The sequence below is a fragment of the Trachypithecus francoisi genome, unplaced genomic scaffold (genome assembly GCF_009764315.1).
Source record: "Trachypithecus francoisi isolate TF-2019V2 unplaced genomic scaffold, Tfra_2.0 Lachesis_group9, whole genome shotgun sequence".
Lineage (NCBI taxonomy): Eukaryota > Metazoa > Chordata > Mammalia > Primates > Cercopithecidae > Trachypithecus > Trachypithecus francoisi.
In genome coordinates, this window is record NW_022681474.1 from 5,392,771 (window position 1) to 5,418,061 (window position 25,291).

Sequence of the window (25,291 nt, forward strand, 5' to 3'; positions counted from 1 at the left end):
CAGTGCAAGTCTCTATCAAAAAAAAAAAAAAAAAAGCAAGACTCAGTTCCTGCAGTAGGTGGATGTACAATGTAGAATTCAGGGAACACCCGTCAGTGTTTAGAGTAGCTTCGGTCAGCTTTACCATTGGTTATCCTATCAGTGACTGGTGGAAAAGAAAAAAAACAGTAAGGAAAATGGATGAAAACTTTATAATTACCAAGAGTCTTTCCTACAATGCCCCAAACATAGTGCCTCTGATACTTCAAAGGCAGCTGCCTCAAGTGGACCCATTTTGTATTGGATCAGGGAACGGTGCCACTGGGGGAGAGAAAATGGATGTGAGAGAAACTCTGAGAAGCACTCCTGGTGTGGTACGACTCAAATCGAGCTGCCACACTGCGGGCTTCGGCAAGCCTGTCCACAGCCAAAAGCACAGGCCTGGGCACACAGGGTGGTTGGCTGCGTTGGATTTTGTCTTCTCCAAAGTCCTTTCAGTGCTATAGAGTCCATCCTCTGCATCTGATGCCATCGTCCCTGCTGAGTGACTTGGGGGCTCATAAACACGGCAGTGGCATTGAGAGATGATAATAGTCACAGCCTGTGACTGTGGAATGTGAGAGTTGCCAGCCTGGGTGCTTGGTAACCCTGGTAACCTAGGTCTCTCCATCCTCTTGCTCCAGGCGGCATAAGCACATTAAGCATGAGGCCAGCCAGTTGAGGTGGCTCATGCCTGTAATCCCAGCACTCTGGGAGGCCCAGGTGTGGGGGGGGCCCGACAGCTTGAGCCTAGGAGTTGGAGAGCAGCCTGGGCAACACAGAGAAACCCCTCTCTACAAAAAATACAAAAATTAGCCGGGCATGGTGGCGCACGCCTGTAATCCCAGCTACAGGGAGGCTGAGGTAGGAGGATCACTTGAGCCCAGGAGGTTGAAGCTGAAAGACCCTGTTGGCCACTGGGCCCTGCCTCTTCTATCCTTGGCACAGGTGCCTGTCAGGCACGTTGCTACCTTAGCCCTGCTGGGGCTGCTTCTTGGTAAAATGCTTTAATTTCAAAATGAACACCAAACACAAATGTTTTGGGAGTTCAAATAAAAACGCTCACTCATCCTGGGTGGATTCCTTCTCCACCTTCCGAGAGAGAGCATAAGAAAGGCGCCCGCCCGAGAGAGCTTCAATAGCTCCTCCATGATCTCCGAGGGCCCTTCCTATGCAGGGATTAAGGACTCCCTGGAGGCACACAGGAAACATCCCCTGTACTTTTGCATTCAAATTAGCTAATGAGATAAGCCTCCTGCTTCAGCTTCCTGTCTTTGGTTATAATTGGTCTTGCAGGCTTGTTAATCATTTCCTGCAGTTTTTCCTTCTTTGGCTATGATAAATATGAATGCCTTTAATCTGCCATTACTTCTTCAGGCCTGGGATTCTGTTAAGAGTGACATTTTCTTGTTTTCTAGTCTGCCTTTCTTAGTGTGGAACCATTTTGTTTTCTTTTTTTTTTCTTTTAGTTTTTGAGACAGAGTCTCTCTCTCCCACCCAGGCTGGAATGCAGTGGCGTGATCTCGGCTCACTGCAACCTCCGTCTCCCAGGTTCAAGCGATTCTCCTGCCTCAGCCTCCCAAGTAGCTGGGATTACAGGCTCCCACCACCATGCCCGGCTAATTTTTTGTAGTTTAGTAGAGATGGTTTTCACCATTTTGGCTAGGCTGGTCTCAAACTCCTGATCTCAAGTGATCTGTCCACCTCGGTCTCCCAAAATGCTGGGATTACAGGTGTGAGCCACTGCACCCAGCTCCTTTTTGTTTTCTATAACACATTTGTAGGTCTAGTTTTTTTGTTTTGTTTTGTTTGAGACAGTGTCTTGCTTTGTTGCCTAGGCTGGGGTGCAGTGGTGCAATCTTGGCTTACTGCAGCCTTGAACTCCTGAGCTCAAGCGATCCTCCCACATCACCCTCCGGAGTAGCTGGGACTATAGGCATGCACCAGCACCACCGACTAATTTTTAAGTTTTGTGTTTTTTGTAGAGGCAGGTTCTTGATATGTTGCTCAGTCTGGTCTCGAACTCCTAGGCTCGAGTGATCCTCCTGCTTCGGCCTCCTAAAGTGCTGGGATTACAGGCGTGAGCCACCATGCTCAGCTGTAGGTCTAGTTTTTAATCCAAACGTTCACTTTTCTCCCTCTGACTGTTCTAAAAAGAATGAGAAGCCCACTGGCAGAGCCGAATCCTAGAATCCAAAGCTCCCTGTGGTCTCCTTTTCTGTGTTTGCCCTTGAGAGTCCTTAACGTGGGTTTCTGAGTGGTGCCGGTTCCCTGAGGTTGTGCACAGCATTTTGTATGTAGGGGAGAACGTGACTTTTTCCGAGATCAATGTCATAACTTTCATCAGGTTTTCAAAACAGTACACTAAAATAAATGTTAAAATATTCAGCTTCCCCATTCTGGGGATTAGCTGCTTTGGGACACTCTGGGTGTCCAAGCTTGCCCACACGTGGTAACATCAAAGGTCATCATATGGCTCGGCGCAGTGGCTTACATCTGTAATCCCAGCACTTTGGGAGGCCAAGGCGGGTGGATCACTTGGAACCAGCTTGGCCAAGATGGAGAAATCCCATCTCTACTAAAAATATAAAAATTAACTGGGTGTGGTAGCCTGCACCTGTAGTCCCAGCTACTTGGGAGGCTGAGGCAAGAGAATTGTTTGAACCCGGGAGGTGGAGGCTGCAGCGGGCCGAAATTGTGCCATTGCACTCCAGCCTGGGTGACAGTGAAACCGTGTCTCAAAAAAAAAAAAGATCATCATATCTTCTAGGGATCGTATGATGCAGCAAAAAGGTTACCTTCTGCTCCCTAAGAACACACAGTATTTGAACTAAAAACGATTTCCTCTTTCCCCACCTCTTCCTTATTCTTTTCTAAAAAATTTATTTAGTTATTTTAAAGACAGGGTCTGACTCCATTGTCCAGGCTGGAGTGCAGTCCTGCAATCACGGCTCATTGCAACCTTGAACTCCTGGGCTCAAGTAATCCTCCCGCCTCAACCTCTCAAGTAGCTGGGACTACAGGCACTTACCACCATACATACCAGTTAATTTACGTTTTGTACAGAGGGTGGGTGGTTGGGGGGGGGGTCTTGAAATGTTCCCCAGTCTGGTGTAACTATCCAACAGGTTCTTCCTGCCCACTGCACAAATAAAGACCATGGCATTGACGTAAAGAAAGAGTTTAATTGATGTGGGCCGGGAGATGGAGCTATTAATCAAATCAACTCACTGAAGGCTCGTAGGTTAGGTGTTTTTCAAAGGCAGTTTGGGGCTGGGTGTGGTGGCTCAGGCTTGTAATCCCAGCACTTTGAGAGCCCAAGGCAGGTGGATCGCTTGAGCTCAGGAGTCTGAGACCAGCCAGCCTAGGCAACATGGTGAGACCCCGTTTCTGAAAAAAAAAAAAAAAAAAAAAAAAAAAAAAATTAGCTGGCTGTTGGGGTGCACACCTGTGTCCCAGATCACCTTACCCCAGGGGCTGAAGGTTGCAGTGAGCTGTGACTGTGGCACTGTACTCCCTCCAGCCTGGGCAACAGAGTGAGACCCTATCACACACAAAAAATAAAAATACAAATAAAAGCAAAGGCAGTTTGGGGGAAGGGGTGAGAGTGGTTAGGCCTTGCTGCTGATTGGTTGGGGTGGAGATGAAATCATAGGGGTCAAAGCTGTCCTCCAACCTGGACCTCCCAAAGTGCTGAGATTACAGGCGTGAGCCACTACACTTGGCCTCACCTCTTCCTTATTGCACAGATGCAAAAGCTGATTTCTCAGAACGGTAGATGATCTGCTCAAAGTCAGGTAGCATCATCGTGGCAGTGCTAGGACCAAACCCCACGTCTTTGGGTTCTCCATCCAGTATTCTTTTCACTCTCTACCTTCAACCAACAAGATGCCGTCTAGCCGTCCAGAGCATTCCGCACCTCAAATTCTCTCTTTTGTAGGATGCACCTATTTATTTTCTCTAACGGAAGCGATTTCATTCCACGTGTTTAAGTACCTAATTCATGTTTAGTATTTGGAAAGGAACCTTCCAAGCCATTCGCAGGGTCTGTATGTATTCACCGGAAGAATCTCACCCTTCCCCACCCACAGAGAACACACGTGTGCCGACCACATGCTGCAGGCATTGCACTCAATTATGGCTATGTGTTCCCGCCCCTCATTTCCCCCAGGATTTCAGAGGCCTTGAAGACAAGGATCTTCTATGCTTTTCTCTGTGCGGGGATCTAGCACAAAGGCCTTGGAGAATGGTGGATGTTCGTGGAAGGATTCTCGCTAATTACAATTCCAGTACAGTTTTTTTTTTTTTTTTTTTTTTTTTGAGACGGAGTCTCGCTCTGTTGCCCGGGCTGGAGTGCAGTGGCGCGATCTCGGCTCACTGCAAGCTCCGCCTCCCGGGTTTACGCCATTCTCCTGCCTCAGCCTCCCGAGTAGCTGGGACTATAGGCGCCCGCCACCCCACCGAGCTAGTTTTTTATATATATATAGATTTTTAGTAGAGACAGGGTTTCTCCGGGTTAACCAGGATGATCTCGATCTCCTGACCTCGTGATCCGCCCGTCTCGGACTCCCAAAGTGCTGGGATTACAGGCTTGAGCCACCGCGCCCGGCCTCCAGTACAGTTTTTTTTTTTTTTTTTTTTTTTTGAGACGGAGTCTCGCTCTGTCGCCCGGGCTGGAGTGCAGTGGCCGGATCTCAGCTCACTGCAAGCTCCACCTCCCGGGTTTACGCCATTCTCCTGCCTCAGCCTCCCGAGTAGCTGGGACTACAGGCGCCCGCCACCTCGCCCGGCTAGTTTTTTGTAGTTTTTAGTAGAGACGGGGTTTCACACTGTTAGCCAGGATGGTCTCGATCTCCTGACCTCGTGATCCGCCCGTCTCGGCCTCCCAAAGTGCTGGGATTACAGGCTTGAGCCACCACGCCCGGCCAGTACAGTTTTAAGACCATGTCCTGGTGCTGTTCCTGTCCGCCGCGGTTCAGAAGCTCAAAAGCCTTCCAGGGCCAGGCAGGTAATGTACATTAAAGATGCAAGACAAGGGTAGTGCCAGAGGGGTGGTGGAAACAGTGAAAAACTGGGAAGTTCATGCCTGATCACATTAAAGAATGTAGAAAGCCCACCAGCTGCAGTGGCTCACACCTGTGACCCCAGTGCTTTGGGAGGCCAAGGCAGGAGGATCGCTGAAGCCCTGGAGTTCAAGACCAGCTTGGGCAACATAGTGAGACCCCATGTCTACAAAATGTTTTTAAAAAATTAGTTGGACATGGTGGTGCATGTCTGTGGTCCCAGCTACTCTGGAGGCTGAGGTGGGAGGATCACTTGAGCCCTGGAGGTTGAGGTTGCAGTGAGCTATGATCACGCCATTGCACTCCAGCCTGGGTGACAGCGTCAGACCTCTCCACCCTAAAATTAAAAAAAAACCCTTAGCAGCCAAATATATAGCTATGGAGACATGAAAATGTCAGCAAGTCCTTCCCCCTTCCCCAAAAAGACTAGGATCAAATTGCAAAAAAAAAAAAAAAAGTCAAAAACGACCATTTCAGGGTTTTGGAGATTGGCCAAAAGCAGAAAACAAATTGAGAAGCGTTTACTCATGAAAATGAGCTCAAGCTTCAGGCCGGGGCAGCAGGAGTCTGCAGCCTTTGCTCTGCTCTGTTCCTAGCCCCTCCCTCTTCCCCGGTTCTGGCAGTGGTTTTATTAGCAAGGGGCTGACCGGAAAAAAGTACCAACTTTGCTGCTGAAGGGGGCACATTGATTTGGGGCACAGTGTTGACAGTGAAAGAGAGGACTCAGTAGGAAACAAGTAGGAGGAGCCCATGGCTCTGGGAGTCTGCTCTTGTGGGGGTCAGTGGTTGGCCAGCCATACATTTAACAGAACCTCCTGGGATGAAGGGGCCTCCAGGGGACCGAGGGGGGCTCTCCCCACATCCCTGTGCGCTGGTACTGTTGTAACAGTGGTGGCTGGGGCTGCTAAAGAACTTAATTCCCAATATTCAAACTAGTTTTGAAGTTCAGCTCTTTTTTGGGGGGAGGGTGCGGGGATACAGTGTCTCATTCTGTTGCCCAGGCTGGATTGCAGTGGTAAGATCACAGCTCCCTGAAGCCTCCAACTCCTGGGCTCAAGCAATCCTCCTGCCTCAGCCTCCCCAGCAGGTGGAACCAGAGGCAAGCCACCACACCCGGCTAACTTTTTTGCACAGATGGGCTCTTCCTATGTTGCCCAGGCTGGTCTCAAACTCCTGGGCTCAAGTGATCCTCCCCGCTCAGCCTCCCAAAGGGCTGAGATGACAGGTGTGGGCCACCTTGCCTGGCCTCAGCTCTTTTCTTGAGTTCACTGAGCCATGGTAGAAATGAACAGGAGCCCATCACCTGAGTACCAAATTATTTCCCTGAAATGTGATGAAATTCCCTCGAGCAACTCTTAGTCATGGCCTGATCCCACCTACGTGCATCACTGACCTTCAGTTTGGTGTGATGTTGAGTACATATGTGTGAGCATCTGTGTGAGCATCTGTGTGTGTGTGTTGTGTGTGTATGTGGGCATGTAGGTGGGTGTGTATGTGTGAGCGTGTGTGGGTGCCTGTGTGCGTGCATATGGGTGCGCATCAGTGTGCACATATGTGAGTGCATGTGTGTGTATGTGGGTGTGTGTGCATATGTGGGTTTGTGTGTGCATGTGTGCGTATGTGGGTGTGTGTGCATATGTGGGTTTGTGTGTGCGTATGTGTGTGCGTATGTGGGTGTGTGTGCATATGTGGGTTCGTGTGTGTGCAGGTGGGTATGTGTGTATGTGGGTGCGTGTGTGCGTATGTGTGCGTGTATGTGGGTGCGTATGTGGGTGCATGTGTGCACGCCTGTGATGCGCATGTGTGCACGTGTATGCGCATGTGTGCGCGTGAGTATGTGTGGGTTTGTGTGTGTGCGTATGTGGGGATGTGTGTATGTGGGTATGTGTGTAAGTGGGTGCCTGTGTGTGTGCGTATGTGAGTGTATGTGTGCACGTGAGTGAGCACATGTGGGTGCGTGTGTGGGTGCGTCTGTGTGTGCATATGTGGGTGCATATGTGGGGTGAGTGGGCGGGAGGGAGTTATCTGCCAAGAGTAATCTGATTTCGGCCGGGCACGGTGGCTCAAGCCTGTAATCCCAGCACTTTGGGAGGCCGAGACAGGCGGATCACGAGGTCAGGAGATCGAGACCATCCTGGCTAACACGGTGAAACCCCGTCTCTACTAAAAATACAAAAACTAGCCGGGCGAGGTGGCGGGCGCCTGTGGTCCCAGCTACTCAGGAGGCTGAGGCAGGAGAATGGCGTGAACCCGGGAGGTGGAGCTTGCAGTGAGCTGAGATCCGGCCACTGCACTCCAGTCCGGGCGACAGAGCGAGACTCCGCCTCAAAAAAAAAAAAAAAAAAAAAAAAAACAAGAGTAATCTGATTTCATGACTAGATGAGCGATCTGCCTTGGAAGCTGAGAGATTGGGCATTTCACTGCCTTCCTAACCCTCAGTCCCATACAAACACAGCGATGACAGACCTGTAGAACCGGCTACATAATTTGTGGGGCCCAGTGCAAAATGAAAATGCTGAGCCTCTTGTTCAAAATTGATTACTGGCCGGGTGCAGTGTGGCGCATGCCCATAGTCCCAGCACTTTGGGAGGCCAAGGCGGAAGGATCACCTGAGGCCAGGAGTTGGAGCCCAGCCTGGGCAACATGGTGAGACCCCATCTCTGCAAATACTAAATAACTAGCCAGGTGTGGTGGTGTGCGCCTGTAGTCCCAGCTACTCGTGAGGCTGAGGCAGGAGAATAGTTTGAGCCTGGGAGGTCGAGGCTGTAGTGAGCTGTGATCACGCCACTGCACTCCAGCCTGGGTATCGAGCAAGACCCTGTGTTTAAAAACAAACAAAATGACTGATTACTTTAAGATGACAACAGCAGACTATTAAACCAAGCCTGAGGCCCTGTGACTGCGTGGGTCACAAGCCCCTGAAACCGGCCCTTGGAACCTGCTAGTGCCCCTCCAGGGCTAAGACTGAAGAGGACCTCTCTTGGTTAATTATCACCCCTCTCCTAGATGACTAACGAGTCTTCATTCACCTCTAGTTACCATCAAGCCTTTTCTCAACTGGCTTTGGCAGAGACTTCCTCCGTGCTCTCAGGGAGCTCCGACTTCAGGCTCTGCCATTATTCTTTTTTTTTTAAATTTTTGAGTTAGAGTCTTGCTCTTGTCGCTCAGGCTGGAGTGCAGTGGCGCGATCTCCACTCACTGCAACCCCTGCCTCCAGGGTTCAAGCAGATTCTCCTGCCTCAGTCTCCCAAGTAGCTGGGACTAAGGGTGCCCGCCACTATGCCCAGCTAATTTTTTTTTATTTTTAGTAAAGACAGGGTTTCACCATATTGGCCAGGCCAGGAGTCTCAAACTCCACCTGCCTCAGCCTGCCAAAGTGCTGCTGCCATTATTCTTGTCAGTTTGCCCAGCGCTGGGGAGGGACAGGGGAGGCTTGGCTCAGGGGTCACAGTTCACGCGCTCCGGCATCGCGTCTCCCACCTGGCTCTTCTCGGAGGCTCACAGCCTTCTTGGCCTCTGCTGGTTGTAGGACAGTGGTCAGTGACACCTCTGGAATGTTATCATTCCAGCAGGGAGGACAGTCATTCTCTCTGGAGGGAGAATGACTCTCAGGCACACCCACCAAGGCATGCAGGAATTCCTGGTGCACGTATCTTTAGTCGGAAGCCCCTTGCGTTTCCTCTTGAATTCATCCTTGTTGGCCTAGTGGGCTCTGAAGTGTGACGGAGGCGACTCAGCTGGGTGGTGCTGGATGCCAGCCCTTCGCTGCTCCTGGGAGCCCTGGCCTGTCCCGGCAGCCTCCCTGATCCTGGTATCAGACAGACCCACGGACGCCAGCGGCCCAGCCTGCCTTCCTCTTCCCATCCTGGTTCCTGTGTTTGCTGATTTCTGATCAACACAAGTGGTGGGGATTTGTACCAAGCCTTGGGGTTTGAAAGGAAAATAAATCTTGGACCCGTCATCACTAAGCCAAAGGGAAACGTCAAGCTGGGAACTGCAGTCAGGCAAACCTGCCTCTCATTTTATTCCTAAAGGAGGTAGCTACAAAAGAAGAAGAAGAAGAAGAAAGAAGAAGAAGAAAAAGCTGCCTACCTCTCTCACAATTTGCGCACTAGAAATCCCCTGTGGCCCTGAGGTCTTCACCCTGAAACAGTTGTTGCGTTTCACCCTGATCATGTAAATGGATAGCTTATCTACACAGGTGTGGGACAAAGGACTGAACTCAAAGTCATGCCCCTGCTCATCCGAGACAAACGCATATCTGATTGCTTCCTCTGCCCTGTTTATTTTATAATCTCTTATGTAAAAATGCAGATTCACTGAGCTAGATGAATGCCTAAGACTGTTCCTCTATCCCTCCTCACATGTGAACGGCTGACCAAAGACCCCCAAAAATGCAACCATTTGCCTCTTGTCTACCCACATTTCTTAAAAGTTCTTACTCTTTCCCCAGTATACACCCTTTTTCCTTTAAATATATATATGTTGAGACAGTCTTGCTCTGTCACCCAGGCTAGAGTGCAGTGGCATGATCTCGGCTCACTGCCTCCTGGGTTCAAGCTCTTCTCCTGCCTCAGCCTCCTGAGTAGCTGGGATTACAGGCACCCGCCAACACGCACAGCTAATTTTTGAATTTTTAGTAGAGGTGGGGTTTCACCATGTTGGCCAGGTTGGTCTGAAACTCCTGACGTCAAGTGATCTGCCTGCGTCGATCTCCCAAAGTGCTGGGATTACACATGTGAGCCACCTTGCCCGGCCCCCTTTAAATATTGAAACCCTCAAAATCATCTTTGGAGAAAGGCACAGTCCTGCTTCCTGAGCACGTGTCTTTAACCTCAGTAAAACAAACATGCAAACTGATTGAGACCTGTCTCAGACACTTTTTCATTTACAGGCTGCACTCAGGGACTCATGGACACTGGGGTGGTTCGTCCCCCCTTCCCTAGGTTCCCAAGAAGTCACCAGCAGGTGAGCGGCACTTCCTTCCTTCCTGGATAAAAAGTCTTCGCCCTAACCCTTCTCAGTGGATCACCAAGATGCACTCTGACCCCAAGGGGCAAACGCCCTGCCTTCTGAGGAGTTAGGTAATATGGGGCGGGGTGGGTGCTATGGAGTCTCTGGCGGTACATGCACTGCACACAATACCAAACCACCACTTCAAGGGGCGATTCTCTGCTGCTGTCTCTGAGCCACAGAGGTGACCTTGAACTCCGAGGGGCCCAAGACGACAAATGGGGCAGTGAGGACCTGAGAGCCGTAGGGATACCTGGGTTGGGGGCCAACAGACCTGGATTCTGGTTCTACGTGGTAAGCAGAGTAACGGTTCCCTGAAGATGCCGATGTCCTAATTCCCAAAACCCGTGAGTAGCTTGACTCACGTAGCCAAAGGCTCTCTGCACACGTGATTAAGTGAAGGCTCGTCAGCTGGGGGAAATTGCTTGGATTTGCCAGGTGAATTCAATGGAATCACCGGCGCCATTGCAAGAGGGAGGCAGAGAGCCAGAGAACAAGCAGCTGTGAGTGAGGAGAACACTGGCTGGGACCACAGGTCAAAACCACCTGGGCAGCAGCAGGAAGCTGGAAGAGACGAGGAAACAGGTTCTCCCCTCGAGCTTCCAGAAGGAATGCAGCCCCGCCAACACCTTGATTTTAGCCCATTTGGAGACCCATTTTGGATTTCTGTTTTTTGAGATGAGGTCTCACTCTTGTTGCCCAGGCTAGAGTGCGGTGGTGTAATCATAGCTCACTGCATCCTTGACCTCCTGGGCTCAAGTGATCTTCCCATCTCAGCCTCCCAGGTAGCTGGGACCATAGGCGTGCACCACCATACCTGCCTAATTTTTTGTAAAGCTGGAGTCTATGATGGTCAGGCTGGTCTTGAACTCCCGACCTCAGGTGATCTGCCCAGCTTGGCCTCCCAAAGTGCTGGGATTGCAGGCATGAGCCACTGAGCCTGGCCCCATTTTGGGCTTCTGATCTCCAAAGCTGTTAGGTACCACATCTGCGTTGCTGGAAGCCACTGCATGGGTGGTAATTTGTTACAAGAACCCTGGGAAGCTAACAAGTCCCACCTCTGACATGGATGAGCTGCGTGACCCCTGGGCAGGTCATTCTTCTTGGCCTAAGATACTCCTCTTTACTCTGGAAAGTGCTACACACAATGGCTTTCAAACTTTTCCTTTTATTTTTTTGAGCCGGAGTCTCGCTCTGCCGCCCAGGCTGGAGTGCAGTGGCCGGATCTCAGCTCACTGCAAGCTCCGCCTCCCAGGTTCACGCCATTCTCCTGCCTCAGCCTCCCGAGTAGCTGGGACTACAGGCGCCCGCCACCTCGCCCGGCTAGTTTTTTCTATTTTTTATAGAGACGGGGTTTCACTGTGTTCGCCAGGATGGTCTCCATCTCCTGACCTCGTGATCCGCCCACCTCAGCCTCCCAAAGTCCTGGGATTACAGGCGTGAGCCCCCGCGCCCGGCCTACTGTTCCTTCTTTTGAGACGGGTTCTCATCCCCATTGTCTAGGCTGGAGCGCAGTAGCACAACCATAGCTCACTGCAGCCTCTACCTCCCAGGCTCAAGCCATCCTCTTGCCTCATTTTTTGATTTTTTTGTAGAGACAAGGTCTCACTATGTTGCCCAGGCTGGTCTTGAAGTCCTGGGCTCAAGTGATCCTCTCACCTTGGCCTCCCAAAGTGCTGGGATTACAGGAATGAGCCACGGGACCTGGTTGGCTTTCAAATATTTAAGAATATTGAAAGCAGCAGGATGCTTCCATCAGCGGAAATCACTTGTGGAAGTCCAACGTGAAACAGAGGAAAGGGGGGGATTCGTTGAAGCTGGGGATCCGCTGCTGAGCAGAGCAGGCAGGGGCGGCACTGGCGGAGGTGGGGCTGGGTTCCCAGGCTATTGCTGCCAGCTTTCTTTTTGAGAGGGAAGGCGGGCACGGCGTATTTGATTGCTTGGCACCTTCTGGCCCACAAAGAGTCCATTGGAACGGAGTAGAATTTAATCTGCTGTTCTTAGGAATGAGGCTTTATCAGGGCATTTTATTTGGGGTGTTCTACACAACTCCTAGGAATGGACCTCATCTTCAAGACATTTATGTTGTTTCCGGGATGTTCTTTTCATGTCTCTTTGCCTCTGGGAGCTTAAGCAGGGAGGCAGCGTTCCTGTCTCTCGCGGACAGCCACGAATACCGCAAGCTGGTTTTAACATCTAGCAAGATCCAGATGTTATTGAAATTGACTTTCATAGCCTCCTTGAGACCTCAAAGTGTCCTTGGTGAAGGTCCTCTTTGCATGGACTTTTCCTTTTGATTTTCTCCTGTTGCTCTTGAAGTCTAGCCAGGGTGTAAACTCACGGGTCTCTACACAGCTCTGAGTTCAGATGTCTAAAGCTGGGGACATCCTAAGACATCCTGCTCACGTCATCCAAGGGTAAAATAAGGAGGGCGGCAGACACCCAGATTTTCTTATTGGCACTAAAATTCTCTGGGAGGATGCCAAGGGTAACATCAACCCAGCCTGCCTGAGAAATCAAAGCATCGTTTATAAAACAAATAAGCTCAATGGGCTAGGATCACTACTCCCTTATTAAAAGCAACTTTAGGACTAGACAAAACAAACTCAGAACTGGAGGAGGATTATTAAATGTGAATTTGTGCTGTACAGGAAAGTTTTTTTTCCTTGCTCACTTCGTGAAGGATTGCATAGAGCAAAATGAAAGGATATATATGTGTGTGTGTATATATACATATATATACTATATATCTATAGTTTCTCCTTAGTGCTAATATACTAAGCATCAAGGAAGAGCTTGTTAAAAATGCAAACGCCGGTATTTCTCCAAACCCAGAGATTCTACTGCAGCAGAGCAGGCCTGAGACTTTCCAGCTGGTTCTAATACGAATGGTTCCAGAGAGAAATTTTGAAAGGCACTGAGGCTTGTATTTGAGCTGCCAAAGTGAAGACAGGAGTATTCCAGGGACTTAATGCTTCTTTTTATTTTCTGCAATGCCTTCCCTCCACAAAGTTTTATGAAGTTAATACATAATCGTTCTCTCATCACAACAAAAGTAATTATTGTTAGTGTTGTGTAGTGTTATGTGGCGTTAGCTCTCAACATATTGTAATCCAATTAAATCATTTATTTCTGAAATTAATAAGCCCTCTGTTTTCTCTGCCTGTATCAAATTGCTTGAGGAGGGCTGGGCGTGATTGCTCATGCCTGTAATCCCAACACTTTGGAGGCCGAGGTGCGAGGGTTGCTTGCATTCAAAAGTTTGAGACCACCATGGGCAATATAGTAAAATCCTGTCTCTACAAAAAGTCAAAAAGTCAAAAAAAAAAAAGCCAGGTGTGGTGGCACATGCCTGTAGTCCTAGCTACTCAGGAGACTGAGGTGGGGGGATCATTAGGGTCTCGGAGGTTGAGGCTGCAGGGAGCTGTGATCGTGCCACTGTACTCCAGTGTGGGCAACAAAGTCAGACTCTCCAAAACGAATGAATAAAAATAAAAATTGCTTGAGGAGTCACAGGTTCACATATTTCTCAGATGCCAGCATAGGTGAGGTTGAGAGAACAGTCGGATTTTTTCACTTGTCCTTTGACTATTCCAGAGCCTCTCCTCCCATGGCTCCTTCATGTCCTCCCGCAGCCCACCCTACGCAGGGTGGCCGGAACTTGACCACTGGTGCACCAGGCTGCACGGGACACATTCTGAGTTTGCAGCAAGTGGCTTACGTTCTGGTAATAAACCTTGGTCTCTCCAGGCTTACGCCCCCTGCCCCCACATTACTCACCCTCTCCAGCCCGGGAGCTCTTTTCGTTCTGCGTCTTCTCTGGCTCCTCTTGCTGTCAGTCCCCCATGTCTGTGGGGTTCTCCATGTTGCTGGGTTACATGGAGGAAGCGGCTGGTGTTGCAGAGCTGACCCACTGGGCAAAGGCCCTGGTCTCGCGGCATTCCCTCCTCTGAGCAGGTGCAGCTCTGTGCCAGGGCGCCAGATTGGCTGGAGCGGCAGGTGGGACCTGTCTCTGTGTCCCTCTATCTCTGTCTCTCAGAGCCAGGTGCACCTGGGCAGGGCACACACCACACTGCCCCAGCCTTGCTGCCTCCCAGCCCTGTCCATGCACTCAGCCTCTTTCTCCGCAGTCTTTCTTACATTCTGTTGGAATAACTAATCAGTGGGCTGAGACTGAGGCTGCACCAGGGCCCTGGGTTCCTATGTCAGCAAACCCAAACCCAACTCAGCATTCAGGGCTGTGTTCTAGGCCCATCAGAAACTGCCTGCTGCCCCGTAACTAGGGACTGTGTGCTGGGACGCTTGTATAAGGCTCCGCTCTGCTGTGATCAATCAATATACTCTTTGCTTCTGTGTTCAACTCAGGGAACCTTTCCTGTGCGCTCCTTCCTCAGACCTCAAACCACTTGCCGTCTGGGGTTGCCCGATTCACGAATCACCATTTGCTCAAATAATCTCTTTAATATTTTCATGGGCCTCAGTTTACCTTCTGGTGGTTCCCATGCTAATCTGGGCTCGCTCCACCTTCCTGGTAGGAAAGAAACTCCCTTCTTCCCTGTGGATGGGCTCCTCATCCGGCCCTTCAACAAGGAGAAGGGGTTTTCTTCCCCACCTTGGGGTCCAGGAAAAGGGAACTGGGGTTCTCCCATCTTCATGATCACTTCGAAAGCATTCCTTTTATTTTTTATTTTTTTGAGATGGAGTCTCACTCTGTCACCCAGGCTGGAGAGCAGTGGCGCCATCCTGGAGTATTGCTTTGTCATTCCTTTTATATTAAAAAAAAAAAAAAATTGAACATCTTTCTTTGTAACATGTAGCTTTGGCATGTGATGAGATGCAGGAGGTCTCTGTCTTCCTCCTCTGCCTTCTCCCTGCAGGATGCTTCCTGCTTCACCCCAAGATTCTTCCGCCTGCTCAGCTGTCCATTTTTTTTTTTCTTTTTTTGAGACAGAGTGTTGCTCTGTTGCCCAGGCTGGAGTGCAGTGGCGCAATCTCTGCTCACTGCGAACTCCTCCTGGGTTCAAGCGATTCTCCTGCCTCAGCCTCCTGAGTAACTGGAATTACAAGCATGCGCCACCACACCCGGCTAATTTTTGTGTTTTTAGTAGAGATGGGGTTTCACCATGTTGGTCAGGCTGGTCTCGAACTCCTGACCTCGTGATCCCGCCCAGCTCAGCCTCCCAAAGTGCTGGGATTACAGGTGTGAGCCACCGCGCCTGGCCTATCAGCCGTCCTCTTTCATGGGGACCCGATTCATTCTTTCCACTTCTGCTCCTGCCATAGTCCTAGGAGCCCATCTGTAAAGGCAGCCCAGTTCATAACCCTGAACTCCTTATCCCCAAAGACCTTCATGTCCACACCACTTCCCAGTCACACCCAGAATCCCACCATCTCCTAGACCTTCTATTCCACCTGAGAAATTCAAATTACCACCACCCTAAGCTGGTCCCATGGTTCTGTGATCCCGGCTGTCCCGGACCTAATGAGTGAAAAATGTGATGGGAGTGGGCAGGGCGTGCGGTGGGTCACACCTGTAATCCCAGCACTTTGGGAGGCTGAGGTAGGTCGATCGCCTAAGGTCAGGAGTTCGAGACCAACCTGGCCCAGCATGGTGAAACCCCATCTCTATTAAAAATACAAAAATTAGCCACGAGTGGAGGCGTGCGCCTGTAATCTCAGCTATTCGGGAGACTGAGGCAGGAGAATCGCTTTCACTTGAACTCAGGAGGCGGAGCTTGCAGTGAGCCAAGATTGAGCCATTGCACTCCAGCCTGGGCAACAGAGTGAAACTCCGTCCCCCCCCCAAAAAAAAGAAAAATGTGATGGGGTGACCAAATGATTTTACACTGGGCCACTAGGCAAGCAAGGGCTGTCCCAGATTAAATATCTGAGCTCTGAATGTCAAGAAATCATGAACATGAACATTGGAAGGCAGAGGGTTTTCAGGCAAGAGGGAAGATGTGCTCAGGGGATAGAAATTCAAGATCCGACCAAACATAATGTAATTAGCAGTATAATTTGTGCCCTGCCAAATAGATTTTTAAGAAACATTATTATTCATATCTTCACTCAATGGACTATTTAAAATCAGAGTCGACTGTGGAGAGATACAGCTTAGGGGTGACAGACGGGACTGAGGGATGTTAAGCTGCTGAATGGAAGAGTCAGCGCAGATGACATTTCTTTCCTAGGCAATTAATTTGCCATCGAGGCTGGGTGAGGCCTGTAATCTCAGCACTTCGGGAGGCCAAAGTGGGCAGATCACCTGAGGTCAGGAGTTCAAGATCAGCCTGGCCAACATGGTGAAACACAGTCTCTACCGAAAATACAAAAAGCTATCCAGGCTTGGTGGCGGGCACCTGTAATCCCAGCTACTCAGGATGCTGAAGCAGGAGAATTGCTTGAACCTGGGAGGCAGAGGATGCAGTGAGCCAAGATCACGCCACTGCACTTCAGCCTGGGTGACAGAGCAAGACTGTCTCAAAAAAACAAAACAAAAAACCTTGTCATCTTCTCCAGGCAGGAATCATTCCTCTTCCTATTCTCAGGGTAGGAAAGAAGAAGAAAAAACCAAACGCATCAAATCCAAACTAAGAAACTGAACCAAACTCCAAATATCCACCTCACCTCAAACAAATAACCACTGTTACTCACCCGTTCCAGCTATTAGAGGAGCAATGGCCATCAGGCTATCACGTCATCATACTCTGCAGTCACTGGAGCAAAAGATCAACGAGGAGGTGAGGTCTAGGAATGAATACTCACAGGACTCCACCCTTCCTCCTTGATTGTTTTTTCAGACCAGCCTTGCAATTAAAGGCTAAAAATACGCCATTGTTTGGCCAACTCACCTTCTATGGACTGAATTGTGTCCTGCCCCTAATTCATAAGTTGAAGCCATGACCCCTCATGTGGCTGTGTTGGAAATGGGGCCTTTCAGGAGATGGTTATGGTTAAATGAGGTCAAAAGAGTGGAGCATTGATCCCATAAAACTGCTATCCCTATGAAAAGAGGAAGAGCATCAATGAACTCTCTACCACGTGAAGACACACGGGGAAGGTGGCTGTCTGCAAGCCTACGTGAGAGCCCTCACCAGAAGCCAACCATGCTGGCACCTTGATCTTGGACTTCCAGCCTCTAGAACTGTGAGAAAATAAATGTCTGTTGTTTTAGTCACCTAGTCTATGGTATTTTGTTTTGACAGCCCAAGCTGACTAAGATGTCACCTCATCTCTAGTTGTCACAGAGAGGCTGCAGTAAGATGAGGAAAGAAAGGAGCTTGATTTCTTCCCTCACCTCCAAATCCAGTGTGGGAAAAGTAGCTGTGGTGGCTTAAGGATTTAACATAGAATTAAAAACAATTCTCCCTTTTTCATGATTTGGAATTAAGGTATTATTTAAACCCAAAGTTGAGCAATATATTTAAAATTTTTATCTTTTTTCTTTCATGTATACCTGGCTATTTGAATGTTTGATAAGTGAATAAATGAATATATGGAAATGATGCAATGGACCCCGTAATAGAGAAGACCTGTGCTTTGCCAGTTTTCCCTGGTGTTGAGGTTAGCTCTATATTTAACCAACCAAGACTGGGCCTGTATGAAGTGTGTGTGTAACACCTAGACCCTCACCCAAAAGGCAGTGCAGCAGAGTTATCAGGGCTGAAGGGTGACTTTAGTGGGCCTTGGGAACCTTTGCCTTTAAGGGCTCCTTCCTCCATTAAAAAAATTAAAAATGATCTTCTGACGACTGCATTCTTCTGATTGGAAAAGAAACATGAAAACGTCTTCAGGCCGGGCGCGGTGGCTCAAGCCTGTAATCCCAGCACTTTGGGAGGCCGAGACGGGCGGATCACGAGGTCAGGAGATCGAGACCATCCTGGCTAACACGGTGAAACCCCGTCTCTACTAAAAATACAAAAAAAAACTAGCCGGGCGAGGTGTCAGGCACCTGTAGTCCCAGCTACTCGGGAGGCTGAGGCAGGAGAATGGCGTGAACCCGGGAGGCGGAGCTTGCAGTGAGCTGAGATCCGGCCACTGCACTCCAGCCTGGGCGACAGAGCAAGACTCTGTCTCAAAAAAAAAAAAAAAAAGTCTTCAGGAGCCCATGAAAATATCAGGAGCCCTGGGCACTGTGCCTCAGGGCCTGCGGGGAGGTCGACCCAGCCAGAGGTCAGCTCCCTGCTTCTGGGGCCTGAGTCCTGCTTGAAATCATAGCAGGATCCGGCATTATGCGTTGCCTGTGAGATGTGGGGACAATCACTTAGTATTCTTAGCTATAAAAAATGACAGAAATGCAGCAAAACACACTTGAGAGAAAGCCTCCTTGTTAGCCAGAAACTTCTTTGAATGAGGGGAGAGTTTGCTAAGCTTCTTAAGATGGGATGTGCCCGAGGAACACGAGGGTGCCTTGTGGGCGGGGCAGGGTGAGCATCTGAAGGAAGGTGGTCGAATTCCTCCGCCCCGCCCTGCCAGAGGCTGGGCGGAATCGTGGGCGTTGAGAACAGAAATGTACGAGGGAGAATCTTATTAAGAGGCCTCTCTCCTGTCCCAGGACATCCTGAGTCATACACCCATTGCTTCCTGAGAGTGGGGTCTTGTCAGCGAAGCTTCCAGGTGCTGATTCTGCCCCGAGGTGGCCTTGGGTCTAGAACACATGTGATTGATTGCATCTGAGTTTTGTGAGCAGCTCTTGGCTCAGGGCTTGAGAACTCCCCAAAACAGCCCAAGGCAGGAATACAGCGGGACTCCGGCATCACCTGCGTGTTCTATGCAATGTTTAACAGTAAACTCACCTGCCCAGATAATCATCTAGGACAGTGGTCTCACCTGCGGGGGAGCCTTTCTCTCCCAGGGGACGTATCTCAATGTCTGGAGACATTTGTGGCTGTCATGGCTGGTGAGGGGAGAGGCCAGGGGCGCTGCTCAGCATCCTGCCAGGCCTGGGACAGCCCCCACAACAAGAAACCATCGGGCCTAAAAGGTCCACGGGGCCAAGGTTGAGAAACCCTGCCCTGGAGCCCAGGACTGAGCAATCGCGATTTCATAGCAGGCTAGGAGGTCAGCCGGCTCTATTTCAAAAAATAAAAAGCAAACAATTATATTTATGAACTTCTTTCTCCCCACTGACTCCGCTGAACTGACATCTAACTAACTTTGCTGTGTAAGTTGCTAAACGAGTTACTTTTAGTTTCAGGGCTGAAAAGCCAGTATCATTTTACAGTCAAAGGAACCAGCAGCGGGTTACACAGCTAACTTTATCTAGAGATAAATACCTATTGCCCTCTGCTGGAGAATTTTATAACTGCTGCATTAAGTGTTGAGAAAAGAAATAATTGTTCCAGATCATTCTAACTTAACAGAATGTCTGGGACCACTGACTTTTTCCTTTGAACATGTGATTGATTACAAGGGTGGGGAGTATATTGGCTTATATGACCAATTTCCTTCTGTTGTGGTACCCTCTACATTCAGAGGTTATTTGGTAATAATGAGTTATTCCTGCACAGAAGTCATGAAACAACAGCAAAGCTTAATGAGAGAAACAACAGAAGCAGATCCTAGGCAGTGCTTTTTAGATTTTTGATTACTTAGGAATTATGGGCCATGGTGGGTGTGGTGGCTCACGCCTGTAACCCCCTCACTTTGGGAGGCCAAGGCAGGCCGATCACCTGCAGTCAGGAGTTCGAGCCCAGCCTGGCCAACATGGCGAAACCCCGTCTTTACTAAAATACAAAAATTAGCCAGGCATGGTGGCGGCAGCCTGCAATCCCAGCTACTAGGGAGGCTGAGGCAGGAGAATTGCTTGAACCTGGGGGGCAGAGGTTTCAGTGAATTAAGATTATGCCACTGCACTCCAGCCTGGGCGACAGAGCAAAACTCAGTCTTAAAAAAATTATAGACCAGGCACAGTGGACAGTGACTCATGCCTGTAATCCAGCACCTTTGGGAGGCTGAGGTGGGAGGATCGTTTGAGGCCACCCCAGGATACAAAGTGAGACCCCTGTCTCTAAAAAAGTTTTTTAAAAAATTAGCCGGGAGTGGTAGCTCACTCCTATAGTCCCAGCTGCTCTGGAGGCTGAGTCAGGAGGAATGCTTGAGCCCAGGAGTTTGAGGCTACATTGAGCTATGATCCCACCACTGCACTCTAGACCGGGTGACAGAGCAAGACCCCATCTCTAAAATATAAATAAATAAATAAATAAATAAAATTATGGAATATATTTTCTATGATTTTTAAGACTTTGTTTCACATCATCATTATTGTACTATAGATACACATGTGCTCTGCTGGCCAGGCGTGGTGGTGGCTCACACCTGTAATCCCAGCACTTTGGGAGGCTGAGGTGGGTGGACCACCCGAGGTCAGGAGTTCGAGACCAGCCTGGGCAACATGGTGAAACCCCCATCTCTACTAAAAATACAAAAATTTAGCCGGGTGTGGTGGCGGGCACCTGTAGTCCCAGCTACTCAGGAGGCTGAGGCAGGAGAATCACTTGAACCCAGGAGGCAGAGGTTGCACTGAGCGGAGATCACACCATTGCACTTGAGCCTGGGCGACAGAATGAGACGCCGTCTCCTCACCGCGGCCAAAAAAATATGTGTTCTTGTTTTTCTCTCTAACCGTCTCTCCATGTTATCATGGGCATTCTTTTGTTACTTTGAGGGGTGCACCGATGCCTTTTAGGGGAGGACTTGTGAGCCCAGCTGCTGCCTCAGCTGCCACCCATCAGGGATTATCTCCGTGCCACAGAGGCCGGGGATGGAGGCCTGGTCATTCCGGCCCAGTATGGAGGCATTCCAATGGGCCGTTTCAGCTCCAGAACTCAGGGGTGCGCTTCCCAGAGGTAAGCGCCACTATCTATCTTGTGTGACTCTTTCCAGAGCTTGGCTGTGCCTCTACCAGCATGGATACTGTGCCAGTTCATTTTATGTGACAACTTGACTGTGCCACAGGATGCCCAGCAACAAGCTGGGCTCACTGCAACCTCCACCTCCCAAGTTCAAGTGATTCTTGTGCCTCAGCCTCCCGAACACCTGGGATTACAGATTTCTAAGTGTGTCTGGGAGGGTGTTTCCGGAAGTGCTTAGCATTTGAATCAGTGAGCTCCTAAAGCAGAGGGCCCTCCCCACTGCGGCGGGGTGTCATGCAATCCACTGAGGGCCTGAAAGGAACAAAAAGGCAGAGGATGGAGGAACTTGCTCTCTGCCTGGCTGCTGAAGCTGGGACATGGATCTTCTGCCTCAGTTCTCCTGGTTCCCAGACACTCAGACCCCAACTGGAATCTACACCATAGGCTCTCAGGCCTGTAAATGACACTGCTGGCTTTTCTGGGTCTCTAGTTTGCGGATGGCAGATTGTGAGATTTCTCTGCCCCTATAATCCCATTTTTTGTGGGTATTTGTTAGAGAGATGAGGTCTTGCTATGTTGCCCAGGCTGGTCTTGGACTCCTGGGCTCAAGCCATCCACCCGCTTTGGCCTCCTATAGTGCTGGGATTATAGGTGTGAGCCACCACGCCCGGCCTCACACATCACTTTTAGTGGCTGTGTGGTAATACCCCTTCCAGTAGATGTCCTGGAATCGCCCCTACACTTGTGTTGGACTCAAAGCGGTACTGCTTTTTTCTTCTTCTTTTGAGACAGAGTCTTGCTCTGTTGCCCAGGCTGGAATGCACTGGTGTAATCTTGGCTCACTGTAACCTCCACCTCCCAGGTTCAAGTGATTCTTGTGCCTCAGCCTTCCGAATAGCTGGGATTACAGGTACCTGCCACCATGCCTGGCTAATTTTTGTATTTTCAGTAGAGACAGGGTTTCACCATGTTGGCCAGGCTGGCCTCGAACTCCTGACCTCAGGTGATCTGCCCATCTTGGCCTGCTAAAGTGCTGGGATTATAGGTGAAAACAGTACTTCTTTTAAAATTTGATAAAAGAAAAAATTTAAGAGACTGTCTCCCCGTATTGCCCAGGCTGGGGACAGTGGTACAATCATAGCTTGCTGCACCCTTGAACTCCTGGACTCAAGTGATTGTCCCACCGCAGGCTCCTGAGTGGCAGGGACAAGAGGCGCATGCCACCACAACTGGCTGTTTTTTAATGTTTATTTTATAGAGATGGGGGTCTCACTATGTTGCCCAGACGGAATTACTGTCTTTTTTTGAGACAGAGTCTCACTCTGTCGCCTAGCATGGAGTGCAGTGGCGTGATCTCGGTTCACTGCAACCTCTGCCTCCTGGGTTCAAGCGATTCTTCTGCCTCAGCCTCCCAAGAAGCTGGGACTATAAGCGTGCGCTACCACGCCTGGCTAATTTTTGTATTTTTTAGTAGAGACAGGGTTTCAGCATATTGGCCAGGCTGGTCTTGAACTCCTGATCTTATGATCCGCCCACCTCGGCCTCCCAAAGTGCTGGGATTACAGGCATGAGCCACCGGGGCGCCCAACCTTTTTTTTTTTTTTTTTTTAATGCTAATAAAATATTACCTGATTCAGTTTTTTGTGAAGTTCTCTCTCAATTTCAGATTCTTTCCTAAGAGTATGGAGGACAGCCACTTTTTTTTTTTTTTTTTTTTTTTTTGAGACGGAGTCTCGCTCTGTCGCCCAGGCTGGAGTGCAGTGGCCGGATCTCAGCTCACTGCAAGCTCCGCCTCCCGGGTTTACTCCATTCTCCTGCCTCAGCCTCCCGGGTAGCTGGGACTACAGACGCCGCCACCTCGCCCGGCTAGTTTTTTTGTAGTTTTTAGTAGAGACGGGGTTTCACCGTGTTTGCCAGGATGGTCTCCATCTCCTGACCTCGTGATCCTCCCGTCTCGGCCTCCCAAAGTGCTGGGATGACAGGCTTGGGCCACCGCGCCCGGCCGACAGCCACTTTTAAGTCTACTGATTTATGTGACCAGATCTCTCTCCTACAGAGCTGGGCCTTCCACCAGGAGCACATCCCCGGGCCGCCTTGTCGGCAGGATGATCTTTGGTTCAGCCTAAATAGGTCGTGTGCTCTTCTAGTCCCCTTTCCCCGCCGCCTCTCAGGACAACCCTCCGCAAGCTCAGTTATGTCCAATGTCAAATCTGCGAGTGTCTGTTTCTTTCTTGGAGACACCTCCTGGCCTCCCTCTTCCTCCTTCCGGGGCTGGTCACTGTCCAAGCCTCCTGCCCCAGGGCCACCCTTTGCCCCTCTCCCGGGTTGGTACCGGATATGGTCTGGCTGTGTCCCCACCCAAGTCTCACTTTGAATTGTAATAATCCTCACGTGTCAAGGGTGGTGACAGGTGGAGATAATTGAGTCATGGGTGCTGTTTCCACCATACTGTTCTCGTGGTAGTAAACAAGTCTCATGAGATTTGATGGTTTCATAAGTGGGAGTTCCCCACACAAGTTCTCTTGCCTGCCACCATGTAAGACATGCCTTCTGTCATGATTGTGAGGCCTCCCTGGCCCTTTGGAACTGTGAGTTCATTGAACTTCTTTTATTTTTCTCTTTTTTTTCTTTTTTTTTTTTCTTCTTTTTTTTATTTTTGAACTTCTTTTCTTTATGCATTACTCAGTCTCAGGTATGATGTGGCCTTGCTGTGAGTCAGTTTTTTGTTTTTGTTTTTGTTTTGGTAGAGTTTCACTCTTGTTGCCCAGGCTAGAGTGCAATGGTGTGGTCTCAGCTCACTGCAACCTCCGCCTCCTAGATTCAAGCAGTTCTCTTGCTTCAGCCTCCCAAGTAGCTGGGATTACAGGCATGCGCCACCACACCTGGCTAATTTTCCTATTTTTATTAGAGATGGAGTTTCACCATGTTGGCCAGGCTGATCTTGAACTCCTGACCTCAGGGGATTCACCCACCTCGGCCTCCCAAAGTGCTGAGATTACAGGCGTGAGCCACCAGGCCTGGCCCATGAGCCCCTTTCATCTGGAAACACCTTTCTGTTCTGAGACATTTCCTTGAATTATTTCATTAATGCTTTCTTCCCTTCTCTTTTCTCTGCTCTCTCTTCTGGGAATTCCTGTTATTTAGCCGTTGGTTCTCTTGATCTGGTTCTTTAAAATACTTCTCTTCCGTGGTGTCTGTTTCTGCTTTATTTTCTAGGAGATTTTCCTCAGTTTTAACACAAATTCCTTTATTGAGTTTATGCCCTAAAAGCTCTTTGTTTGTATATGTACATACATATATTATATATAACAGATAACATATGAAATGTATTATATGTAACTTATACGATTATATATACATACATATGCATACTCGTGTGTATGGTCACACATATGTGTATGTCAACCTGTTCGTGTTTCATGAATGCCATTTCTTATATCTTTGAGAATATTCCAATGATAGTTGTTTTTTAAGTTTAGACTGGGTGCAGTGGCTCATGCCTGTAATTCCAGTGCTTTGGGAGGCAATGCAGGAGGATCGTTTGAGCTCAGGAGTTCAAGACCAGCCTGGGCAACACAGTGAGACCCTGTCTCTACAAAAAGTAAAAAATGGCCGGGCGCGGTGGCTCAAGCCTGTAATCCCAGCACTTTGGGAGGCCGAGACGGGCGGATCACGAGGTCAGGAGATCGAGACCATCCTGGCTAACACGGTGAAACCCTGTCTCTACTTAAAAAAAATACAAAAAACTAGCCGGGCGACGAGGCGGGCGCCTGTAGTCCCAGCTACTCGGGAGGCTGAGGCAGGAGAATGGCATGAACTCAGGAGGCGGAGCTTGCAGTGAGCTGAGATCCGGCCACTGCACTCCAGCCTGGGTGGCAGAGCAAGACTCCGTCTCAAAAAAAAAAAAAAAAAAAAAAAAAAGTAAAAAATTAGCTGGCATGGTGGTGCGCACCTGTAGTCTCAGCTACTTGTGAGGCTGACGGGGGAGGACTGTTTGCGCCTAGGAGTTCAAGGGTGCAGTGAGCTGTGATTGTGCCACTGCGTGAGCCCCTGTCGCTAAAAAGAAAAGGTTCTTTTTTCCTTGTGTAGTTTCTGCTTCTTCCAGATCACTTTGTTTTGATACCGACCTTCCACGTTAGAGACTTTCCTCAAATGTCTGGCAATTCTTGGTTGACTGGGACCCTCGGAGTCCTTGAGAAATAAAGGAAAGTATCATAGAATACTGTATAATGTGTAACATAAAGGAAAGTATCATAGAATACTGTATAATGTGTAACATACAGTAATGCGTGTTTCAATATGTAACTGATTGCCTATGACGAGAGGAGAAACGACGTAGTCAGA

General features: G+C 49.4%; 1 long non-coding RNA gene across 1 annotated transcript; it reads right to left on the reverse strand.

Moving 5' to 3' along the window:
- Positions 1-3,392: 3,392 nt before the first annotated feature.
- LOC117082762 lies at positions 3,393-16,846 on the reverse strand. The gene is made up of 3 exons (XR_004436767.1): positions 16,749-16,846; positions 16,597-16,632; positions 3,393-3,408 (listed from the first exon to the last, which is right to left on the reverse strand). It is a non-coding gene; the product is annotated as an uncharacterized LOC117082762 (long non-coding RNA).
- Between the last annotated feature and the right edge of the window lie 8,445 nt (positions 16,847-25,291).